This window comes from Oncorhynchus mykiss, chromosome 14 (assembly GCF_013265735.2).
Source record: "Oncorhynchus mykiss isolate Arlee chromosome 14, USDA_OmykA_1.1, whole genome shotgun sequence".
Lineage (NCBI taxonomy): Eukaryota > Metazoa > Chordata > Actinopteri > Salmoniformes > Salmonidae > Oncorhynchus > Oncorhynchus mykiss.
The window spans coordinates 17,018,751-17,028,994 of NC_048578.1; the positions used below are offsets into that span (position 1 = coordinate 17,018,751).

The 10,244-nt window shown below is 42.5% G+C and overlaps 1 long non-coding RNA gene across 2 annotated transcripts; it reads right to left on the bottom strand.

Annotated features, from left to right (window-relative positions):
- Nucleotides 1–4,008: 4,008 nt before the first annotated feature.
- On the bottom strand, nt 4,009–8,363 carry LOC110489473. Of its 2 annotated transcripts, XR_005035944.1 has the most exons (4): nt 7,879–8,362; nt 5,439–6,442; nt 5,041–5,319; nt 4,009–4,922 (listed from the first exon to the last, which is right to left on the bottom strand). It is a non-coding gene; the product is annotated as an uncharacterized LOC110489473 (long non-coding RNA). The 2 variants fall into 2 exon arrangements; XR_002468578.2 differs by having other exon boundaries at nt 5,041–6,442; nt 7,879–8,363.
- Between the last annotated feature and the right edge of the window lie 1,881 nt (nt 8,364–10,244).

The following is a 10,244-nucleotide window of genomic DNA, read 5'->3' on the forward strand; positions in this document are numbered from 1 at the left end:
CCTCACGACACATAAACTACTGCAGCATAAATACTGGTCATCAATATAGGTCATCTGATGCAGCACTCCATCACTCTCCTTATTGGGCAGCCTGAAGATGTGTTGGGTCATTGTCTTAGTAAAAAACATTGATAGTCCCACTAAGCGCAAACCTAATGGGATGGCGCATTGCTGCAGAATGCTGTAGTAGCCATGCAGGTTAAGTGTGCCTTGAATTCTAAATAAATCACCAACAGTGTCACCAGCAAAGCACCATCACACCTCCTCCTCTATGCTTCACGGTGGGAACCACACATGCAGAGATCCTCCATTCACCTACTCGGTGTGTCACAAAGACATGGCGGTTGGAACCAATAATCTCAAATTTTGACTCATCATACCAAAGGACAGATTTCCACCGGTCTAATGTCCATTGCTCGTGTTTCTTGGCCCTAGCAAGTCTCTTATTATTATTTGTGCCTTTTAGTAGTGGTTTCTTTGCAGCAATTTGACCTGATTCACACAGTCTCCTCTGGACAGTTGATGCTGAGATGTGTCTGTTACTTGAACTCTGTAAAGCATTTATTTGGGCTGCAATTTCTGATGTTGGTAACTACGATGAACTTATCCTCTACAGCAGAGGTAACTCTGAGTCTTCCTTTCCTGTGGCAGTCCTCATGAGAGCCAGTTTCATCATAGCACTTGATGGTTCTTGAAATTTTCCGTATTGGCTGACCTTTATGTCTTAAAGTAATGATGGACTGTCATTTCTCTTTGCTTATTTGAGCTTTTCTTGCCATTATATGGCCTTGGTCTTTTACCAAATAAGGCTATCTTCTGTACACCACCCCTACCTTGTCACAACACAACTGATTGGCTCAAATGCATTAAGAAGGAAAGAAATTCTACAAATTAACTATAACAAGGCACACCTGTTAATTTGAACACATTCCAGGTGACTACCTAATGAAGCTGATTGGCCGAATGCCAAGAGTGTGCAAAGCTGTCATCAAGGCAAAGGGTGGCTTCTTTGAAGAATCTGAAATATAAAATACATTTGGATTTGTTTAACACATTTTTGATTACTACATGATTCCACATGTTATTTCATAGCTTTGATGTCTTCACTATTATTCTATAATACAGTAAAAATAAAGAAAAACCCTGGAACGAGTAGGTGTGTCCAACCTTTTGACTGGTACTGTACATTTCAAATTTGCAACAAATTAGGGAAAAGTACAGAAAATACATGTATAGTTCAAAATAACATTTGTTAGAATTGAATACAGGTCATATTGAGGCAACATGTTTCAAAAACAAAAGAGAAAACCAATGAAGAAACTGTGGGTGGCCCAGCACTACTTCTTGGCAAGCGACCGTGGGTTAGAATGATTAAGCACTCACTGGCTGTGTCACTTTGAAAAATGTTCACTGACCATACTGTTCATATCCAGGCTTGTGGGTTGCTCTGAGGTCAGAATCCTGCAGCCAGACACGCTTATCACAACACCAGATAAGCCTGACTTGAATGACAACTCGTAAATGGTTTTGATCCATGCAAATTGAAAAGTCATCCTTCAGTAGCAAAAGGAAACATAATGGAACAGCAACCTCATGTTGAGTATTGTAACAAAGGCACATCATAGAGACATTAGCGAATGAAACATAATGATATTCAGATGTATAGATGTTAAATGCATTGAACAAGCTATGCGTATAAAGATTCATAAACTGGAAGACTGATCAATAGTTTGTATTAGAAGGCACTCTTCCAGACACAGTGAATGCTGGTTTGCCCCAGTGTCTGTGTCTGTGTGGGGCTGTTTGCCCCAGTGTCTGTGTCTGTGTGGGCTGTTTGCCCCAGTGTCTGTGTCTGTGTGGGGCTGTTTGCCCCAGTGTCTGTGTCTGTGTGGGGCTGTTTGCCCCAGTGTTTGTGTCTGTGTGGGGCTGTTTGCCCCAGTGTCTGTGTCTGTGTGGGGCTGTTTGCCCCAGTGTCTGTGTCTGTGTGGGGCTGTTTTCCCCAGTGTCTGTGTCTGTGTGGGGCTGTTTGCCTCTGTGACTGTTTGCCTCTGTGACTATGAAGGGCCACTGTTTGCCACAGTGGCTGTGAAGGGGTAATTAGATGTAGTGTTGTTTGAGTCCCTGTTAATCCTGAGCTGATTAGTGGAATTCACTCTTCATGGCTCTGTGTGAGAGAGAGAGAAACAGATATGCAGATAGACATACAGACAGATCCCCGCATCCAGCCTGCTCAAGAGGCCCCCACCCAAAACAACAGCCTCACCCCCTCCTCCGGCCAATGAGAGCTCGACCCTGAGGTCACCTGGCTCACCAGACTAATCCTGAATCTGCCTTGTAGATTAGCACTTTCCCACTCGCAGCCACTCCAGCCCAAGTCCGGTAAATCCCAAGGTAAATGTCAAAGCTTCCGGTAAGTGGGAGAGCACAGCATTGTGGAGTGGATTAAGGAGAATGGGATAATATTTGGGAGTGTATCACCGCTGGTGATTAGGGTGAGGCCAACAGTAAAGGCTATATTTAGCTGGGGTTTTTCACCCAAGCCCAATGGCCAAGGCCCTGATCTGTTTGGCCTTCGATGTCTGTCATGTCTTGCTTTGTTGAGTACTTGTCATTTTGGATTCATCGGTAGTCATGTATTTAGATTGTGGTATAATCAATTGATTCCTATTTACAATTGATTAGGTATAAACTGTACAATGGTTTATATATATATTTTTAAATATAAAACAAGGAGAATACAATCAACCCTCATTCTATAGATATAACATGCATAGAATTTGTGTGGCTCTGAAAAGGACGTCACAATGTTATGAATGCAACGCTTACCTGCAGCGTTAAGTTTCTAAGTTGTAGTAACATCGTAGCTAACACTTTTATAATACTGTCACAACACACTCTTGCTTTTAGAGATGGGTCATAACTGAATACTGCACAGATCTCTGAACCCCTGCTGTAATACAGTGTTGGATAATGGATAGAGAGGAAGCCTCTCTACTGTAGATGGCACTGTTAAACTTGACTTGTTCTGACTGGCCTCTGTGACAGAGGAAGTGGAAGAGGGAGTCAGAATCTGGTCCTCATTAGCACATCCAGCCCCAGAAATATAGTTATGCCGACAACAGGTCTATGTCAGTTATGCTAATAACAGGTCTATATTAGTTAGTTATGCTGCCAAACGTTATAGAATTAGGTGGGAGCAAATGGGATAAATCAATCACATAGACCACAGTAGATAGAGGGACTTTGGCAGGGTTTTTTTTACGTGGGGAGTTTCCTTTTTCTTCCCCCATTTTCCCCAGAAGTGTCAGGGAGTTGTGGAACAGGGGTGGGGTGGGGATTAGGGACAGAGCAAAAGGCAAGCATGTTATTGTAAAGGAGTTCACAGGGGAGTCAAGCAGAGGGCAGTGGGCCGATCACACGCTACGTTGTGATTCACAGAGGCCTGAACATGAATCCTGGACCCTGCTCTACGAGAAAATAACTAGTCAGCTTCGAGCTTGAGGATGATGGGAAGGAAAACTAAAAGGAAGTGGATCACCTCACACACAGTCAAAGCAGACATAACATTTTACCTTGGAGACAAAACTGAGCATAGCATAGGTGAGGAGACAATTGTGTTGTCCATGCGTAGCCGAAAAAGACCATGACCCTTATATCACTGTGATAACAATTTGATTGTAAATGACAGAGGCACGGTCGGTTCTTCAATTGTTGAAGCACAATTTTGAAAACAGGGCCCAGTTTGTCATAACACTACACACAATTAGCACAACCCTACACTAAAGTAGCACAACACGTCAGATCATTTGCAAAATGGAACACTTGTCAACGATACACGACTTCATAAAAATAATATTTTGTTACCATACGAAACACATTTCATTTGACTTCAATCTTTTTGAACCAGTTACACTGCTGTTGCCAACCTAAAACACTTTTAGCAAGTCTAATTGTCAGTGATTAGAGTACTGTAAATGAAGTACACAGAGAAAGTGTAACTATACAAACACGACACAAGACCAATGCTGCAGACTGAGGAAAATATCATTTATTTCTCTCCATATACCCAAATCAGTCAACATGTCAACATGGAGAATCACAACATAACATGTCTCAGTTTTCATGCTACTACAGTAGTGTGCATAACACTGTTAGCTCAGCAAACAGACAAACGTAAAATACTGTATCCAGTACAGGTTACAATTACAGTAAATAACAACAACAACAAACATAAAAAATAATCTGAAAAAAACGGACAATATTGTACAGAAAATACTACAGTAAACATACTATACATTATCTCTTCGCCTAGCTGGATCTGGCCAGAGAATTTCATCAACATCACAAGCAATATCGTCATTAGCAAGACAACGCGGGAAGAACCGTCTTGAAAGTCAGCTGCGGCGTGGACTTGGTCACAGGCGTCCTCCATGGCCTGAATGAGGGGTACCTGAGCCTGGGGCTGGAGATCGTAAACCTTCCACCGCCATGCAGAGAACAACTCTTCGATAGGGTTTAGAAACGGAGAGTATGGTGGAAGGTATAGTACTGACAACTGTGGATGCTGTTGAAACCAGTTCTGGACCAAAGCAGAGCGGTGGAATAACACATTGTCCCAGATGACCGTGTATTGCATCTGGTGCATTTCATTACCTGCTGTGACGATGTGGTGCAATCGGTCCAAAAGTGTGAGAATGTGAGGTGTTGTATGGGCCCATTTTGGCATGACGGAGGACAACCCCATGCTCTGAAATGTCAGCGCAAAGGGTGATGTTACCCCCACGTTGCCCTGGGACATTGATTATAGCCCTGTGGCCAATGATATTTCTTCCTCTCCTTCTTGCTTTTGTGAGGTTGAACCCTGCCTCATCAATATATATGAATTCCTGCAGGATTTCCTCAGCATCCATCTGCAAAACTCCCTGAAAAACAGTGAAAGACAAGATTGTGTTAGTTCAGGATAGGTCTAGTATACAGTCAATGTAAAATAGTCATGTGTGCAGTATGCAACATCACAGTGCTAAAGTGAACAATACAAACCTCCACATACTCATGCCGCAGCCGTTTGACCCTCTCTGAATTCCGCTCAAAAGGCACTCGATAAAGTTGTTTCATTTGAACCTGATGTCTTTTCAGAATGCGTGCCAGTGTTGACTGAGAGACCTGGTGGACATTATTGAAAATGGCATGGTCACCGATAATGTTGGCTTGTAGTTCTCTGAGCCTGATAGCATTATTGGCCAAAACCATGTTTACTATCTCTCTTGTTCTTGTGTGAATATGGGCCCCCTTCCTCCTTGTCGTTCCCGACCCTCAAGCCTATGTAGAGAATAATACATGTAACTTACTGTACAATGTCACAGGAAGGGGTATCACAAGTGCTGATATGGTGCATACAATAAGTAGCTGATTACTGTAACTGTAGACAGATCTTTTACCCGTTTTCCTGTCGAAAAGTCCTTATGACAGATGCCACTGTATATCTGCTAAGATTTGGCTGAACTCTCAGTCCAGCCTCCCTCAGCGTCAATCCGTGGTTCACAACATGGTCCACTAGTGTTGCACGAATGTCATTTGATAAGTTTGGTCCTCTTCTTTGTGCACATTCTCCTCCTGCTTCAGGTCTTCCTCGACCTCTGGCTCGGCCTCTTCCTCTACCTCCTTCTCTGTGTACTCCTCCTCTCACCCTCACTCTTCTTCTGACTTCTTCCATTTTGGTTGAAGGCAGGTGAACCTACCAGCTGCATTTTTATAGTGCTTAAACCTGATTGGTGCGTCTACAATTTAGCAATCATGTGTTTGTGCACCTGATGGCTGTGTTTAACAGATTGGCTCATAGGTGTGGTAATTTGACAGTCAGTGCTTTGGAATTGCAAGGAAGTGACATCATGATATACTTCTGTGTCTGATGTATACAAGTGTGTTTAGTGTTTTGCAAATCACTGTGTGTAATGTTTTGCAAATAGTGTGAAGCTGACAATGCGCTTACAGTTGTGCAAATCTAGCCTTGTGTTTTGCTCCTTGAGTGTAAGGTTTTGCTAATTGTGGGAAAAGTTACATTTTAGTGTGTAAGCAATCGTAAAAAAAACTGTAAAACAATTACCTCTTAATTGCTTCATAGTTATCATACGTTATGAATATTTACTGTAGCCCCACCTGTACCCATAGAAACCCCACCCACCCATTAAGACTGACTGATGAACCAGGCACTCTTGGGTCAGGGTCTGACCAGACTGGTCCCTGTCTCGTGTCGAGACGTAGGTGAACCTTACTGAACCTTTTGTAATGTTGCATACAAACGGTGGTGATGACTTCATACTCTGCTGGGATATTGCTTTGTCTCCTAGAAGGGCCGGCCCTTCGTGAATGACTCTGGGCTGGTAGTCGTCACCGCATTCTTCTCCATGTACTGAGGGCCAATGAGACAACTGTCCACCCCACCCTAATAAAACACAGATGGTGAAAGAGAGATGGGAAGGGAGGGAAGAAAGGAAGGAAAGAGAGAGAGAGAGAGAGAGAGAGAGAGAGAGAGAGGGGAAGAAATTAAACATCACACTGGGCAAAAACTGGTTGAATCAACGTCGTTTCCACGTCATTTCAACAACAAAAAATGATATGTAATGACGTTGAATCAATGTGAAAAACTGATTGGATTTGCAAAAAGTCAACTTAAGGGAAAATCCTATTTTTTTCACACAACTTTTAACATAAATCCAATGACATGGTGACATTTGTTGTAGATGTCGCGTTAGTCAACCAAATGTAAATCTAAACTAGATGTTGAACTGACGTCTGTGCCCAGTGGGATAGTCATTAGAATGAGTTCATTATAAAGTGATGACTATCTGGCTCCATTTTCATGACTGGATTACGCAATTAAGTATTGATGTCAATGTTTGATTAAAATATTGTAAAATGAAATAAGAGCACACAAGCCAGCAGCAATGGTTGAAATCTTTCATACTAAAACACAATGTACATCCTGCTCTTAAATAATTCACTATCCAATTAGGTTTCAAGACAGAGCAAATCAAATGACTATTTCATGAAACATGATTAAGTTAACTTTGATGCTCATTAGCTATTTCCCTGAACTCAATTGTAATATTGTCTGACCCGCATTTGCTTTGGTCTGAATTACTAATCAAGTCCACACATCCTGTGTTTGACAAAAATGTTACCAATTCTCTAACAATTTTCTCTCAAAACTCATGAGGTTTCATCAAGAAAGAAGAACTAAAACACCAAGAGAGTGAAGGGGAAAAGCACAGATGAGTCAGAAAAAGTCATTTTGTCTTTCTTCTTCTTCTTCTCTCTGATAACATCCATATGAGTATGACCAATCCCTGCCCTGGGCATGCATCTGTTGTCTTCCCAGGGAAATAAGGACTGTAACTCAAAGTGTTTAAAGGACTGGGAAGGAGTGAGCGTCCGTTGGGAGTAAAAGACAACGTGTTGCCCACTCTGGGGACAGACGTTGTGTTTTTCCAGCAAACCGTAATCCTGAGTGGGAGAATAACATTGAGGGAACATAAGCTAACCTTAGCAGCAGACAGACAGCTTAGGCATAGGAAGGGACACCTATGAGCCTGGACCAGCAGAGTATGTACACAGCAATTATATCTCTCAGCACGCAGCAGTCTACATAGCTAAAACACACTCCTAGGGTCACAGCCCATAGGGACAAGGTTTTCCCATTAAAACATCATCAGACACCGCCGTTTATTTAAGCAGATATATGATTTTTGCCGCTACTGTTGACTCTTCCCGTCACTGGAGAGCAAAGATAATAATTTGGAACCAAAGAGAAAAAGAAAACAATAATCTCTGAAGAGACTAATTATCAGCACAGGTCAAGAGTTCTGTGTATGTACATACCTTTATTTGATGCCGAGGGAATTGGGATGTGAAACGAACGGGTCCATGTTCAGTTCACTCTTGGCCCTTTTGAATGGAACTGAATTCATACTCAATTCACACTGCAAAAGTTGTTGCTTTTTTTCCAAAGTACCTTCATGAACAAACATGATATCCTTGTTCAAATGAAAAAGATGATTCATAGAATAAACAATCAACTTTTTCTAATCAAGACATGTTGCTATGGTTGCACATCTTAGACAAATAATTGTCAAAAATATTCAGAACTCTCCCTTAGCCTTAACCCAACCCCATTTTATTTTAACAAGTGGCTCATTTCAGAACCGTTTCTACTGAAACAGTCAGGAAACAGGCTCATTTGTTTCTCACACCTATTCTCTGATAAATAAATCAACAGGAAAGCCAAGCCATGTAGAAGGGGGTCAGCCAGTGGTCCAAACCTCAAGACAGTCAGTCCAATGTGTACTGCATGACCTCCTCATATAGCTGAGCATCCCCAAACACTCCCTCCTCCTCCTCCCACCTCTGTCCCAACCACCCCTCTCCTTCCCATTACCCCTCTCTGTCACCCCTCTCCTTCTCCTTACCCCTCTCTCTGTCACCCCTCTCCTTCTCCTCACTCCTCTCTCTGTCACCCCTCTCCTTCTCCTTACCCCTCTCTCTGTCACCCCTCTCCTTCTCCTTACCCCTCTCTCTGTCACCCCTCTCCTTCTCCTTACCCCTCTCTCTGTCACCCCTCTCCTTCTCCCCACTCCTCTCTCTGTCACCCCTCTCTCTGTCACCCCTCTCCTTCTCCCCACTCCTCTCTCTGTCACCCCTTCTCTTAGCATGCCGCAGATAGCATAGGCAGATAGCACATTTGTTCTCAATGGGGGCTGCCTGTTCATTGGTGAGTGTGCGTTGAATGAAAAGCAGGTCCTCCTATATTCCTGGAAGGCCAAGACATGGCAAAGTACAGACATCAAGACCCAAGGAGTCTGAGAGAACTGGAGTGACTCAAGTGGCATAATATGCAGCTGGAGTGGGTTGATTATTGTAGTTTTCACGAAATCGGTGATGTATCCAATCCAGCATCCTCCAGGAACATTCCGGACACATTCCCGCTTGTAATTAGGCCCCTTCCCATCCATGAAGGAAAATCCAGGAAAGACATTGACAACTACTGATAGAGTTTTCATCCACAAATAAAGGAATTAGTAACATTTTGAGTACCTCGATAATATCCTTATTTGCATAACAATATTTACTTGCAAAAAAGCAAGGCCTATATTATGCAAAGTGTAGCCCTCCTGGCTGTCTCACCATTGGTCAAAAGACCCCTATCCATCTACCCTAGACACCCTGCCCCTCCCCCTACACGCCATCAGTCAGGTGTGAGTCTCACCGTGGCAATTTGTTAACCTCTAACCAGTGAACCCTGCTGACCTCTGGAGCCCTCTATGGAGCACCGTATGATTGGACACAGGAGGAGGGCAGCAGAACAACCACTGCAGACACAGACGCATGTGCACACACACACGCACACACACGTACACACACGTACACACACGTACACACACACGCACACACACACACACACTCATCATTCAAAGCATGCTTGGAGGAGGAAATAAAGTTGCAGAAGTAGAATCCCTTTGAGACTTCCATTATTTCCCCTTGCCATGAGAAGTATTTATCTGCATACCTAAATCATGTTTATGCGTAATCATTTAGGTTGACAGTATAATATGCAGTATCTCGTTCACTCTTACATGGATCTTCAAATCCTTTGACTGTCTGTCAGCTGTCTTTATAAAGTTGGATCTGATTAGCATGTTTGACATGATGAAGCCAAAGGCAAGGCAAAACTGTCTTCAGAATGGCTTTGTTATGCAATATATTTCTTTTGAAGTGAAGTAGTGCAACTGAGCAGTGTGTTTCTTCATTGGCTTTAATATTAATATTGTTTGTGTATACTGAACTACATTTGTTTAAATTAAATAAACCTAAACCTAGTTTCCAATAAAGCAGAGCTATTACCATTGGTTTTCACTCTTCTATGACTTGGCCAACGGAAATGGGGGCATTAAATGGTAGTTCATTCCTTTAATGGTTTATTATTCCGAGCACAAAACTGTCTCATTGCTAAGTCTGAGAGCAAATCTTCTATGGCAATGCATATTCATATGTTTAACATACAGACATGCATTCTTAATGATCCAGGGTTGGATAGAATGCAATCAACTCATTAAAACTGTGTGCCATGCCTGTCTCCACCAGACACCACCATGAGACTTTTAATGAAGCACATTCAATTACTCCACAAAGAAGGATTAAATGTGTGAGTGGAAGTGAGAGATGCAATAGTATTTCTGAATGTATTAGTT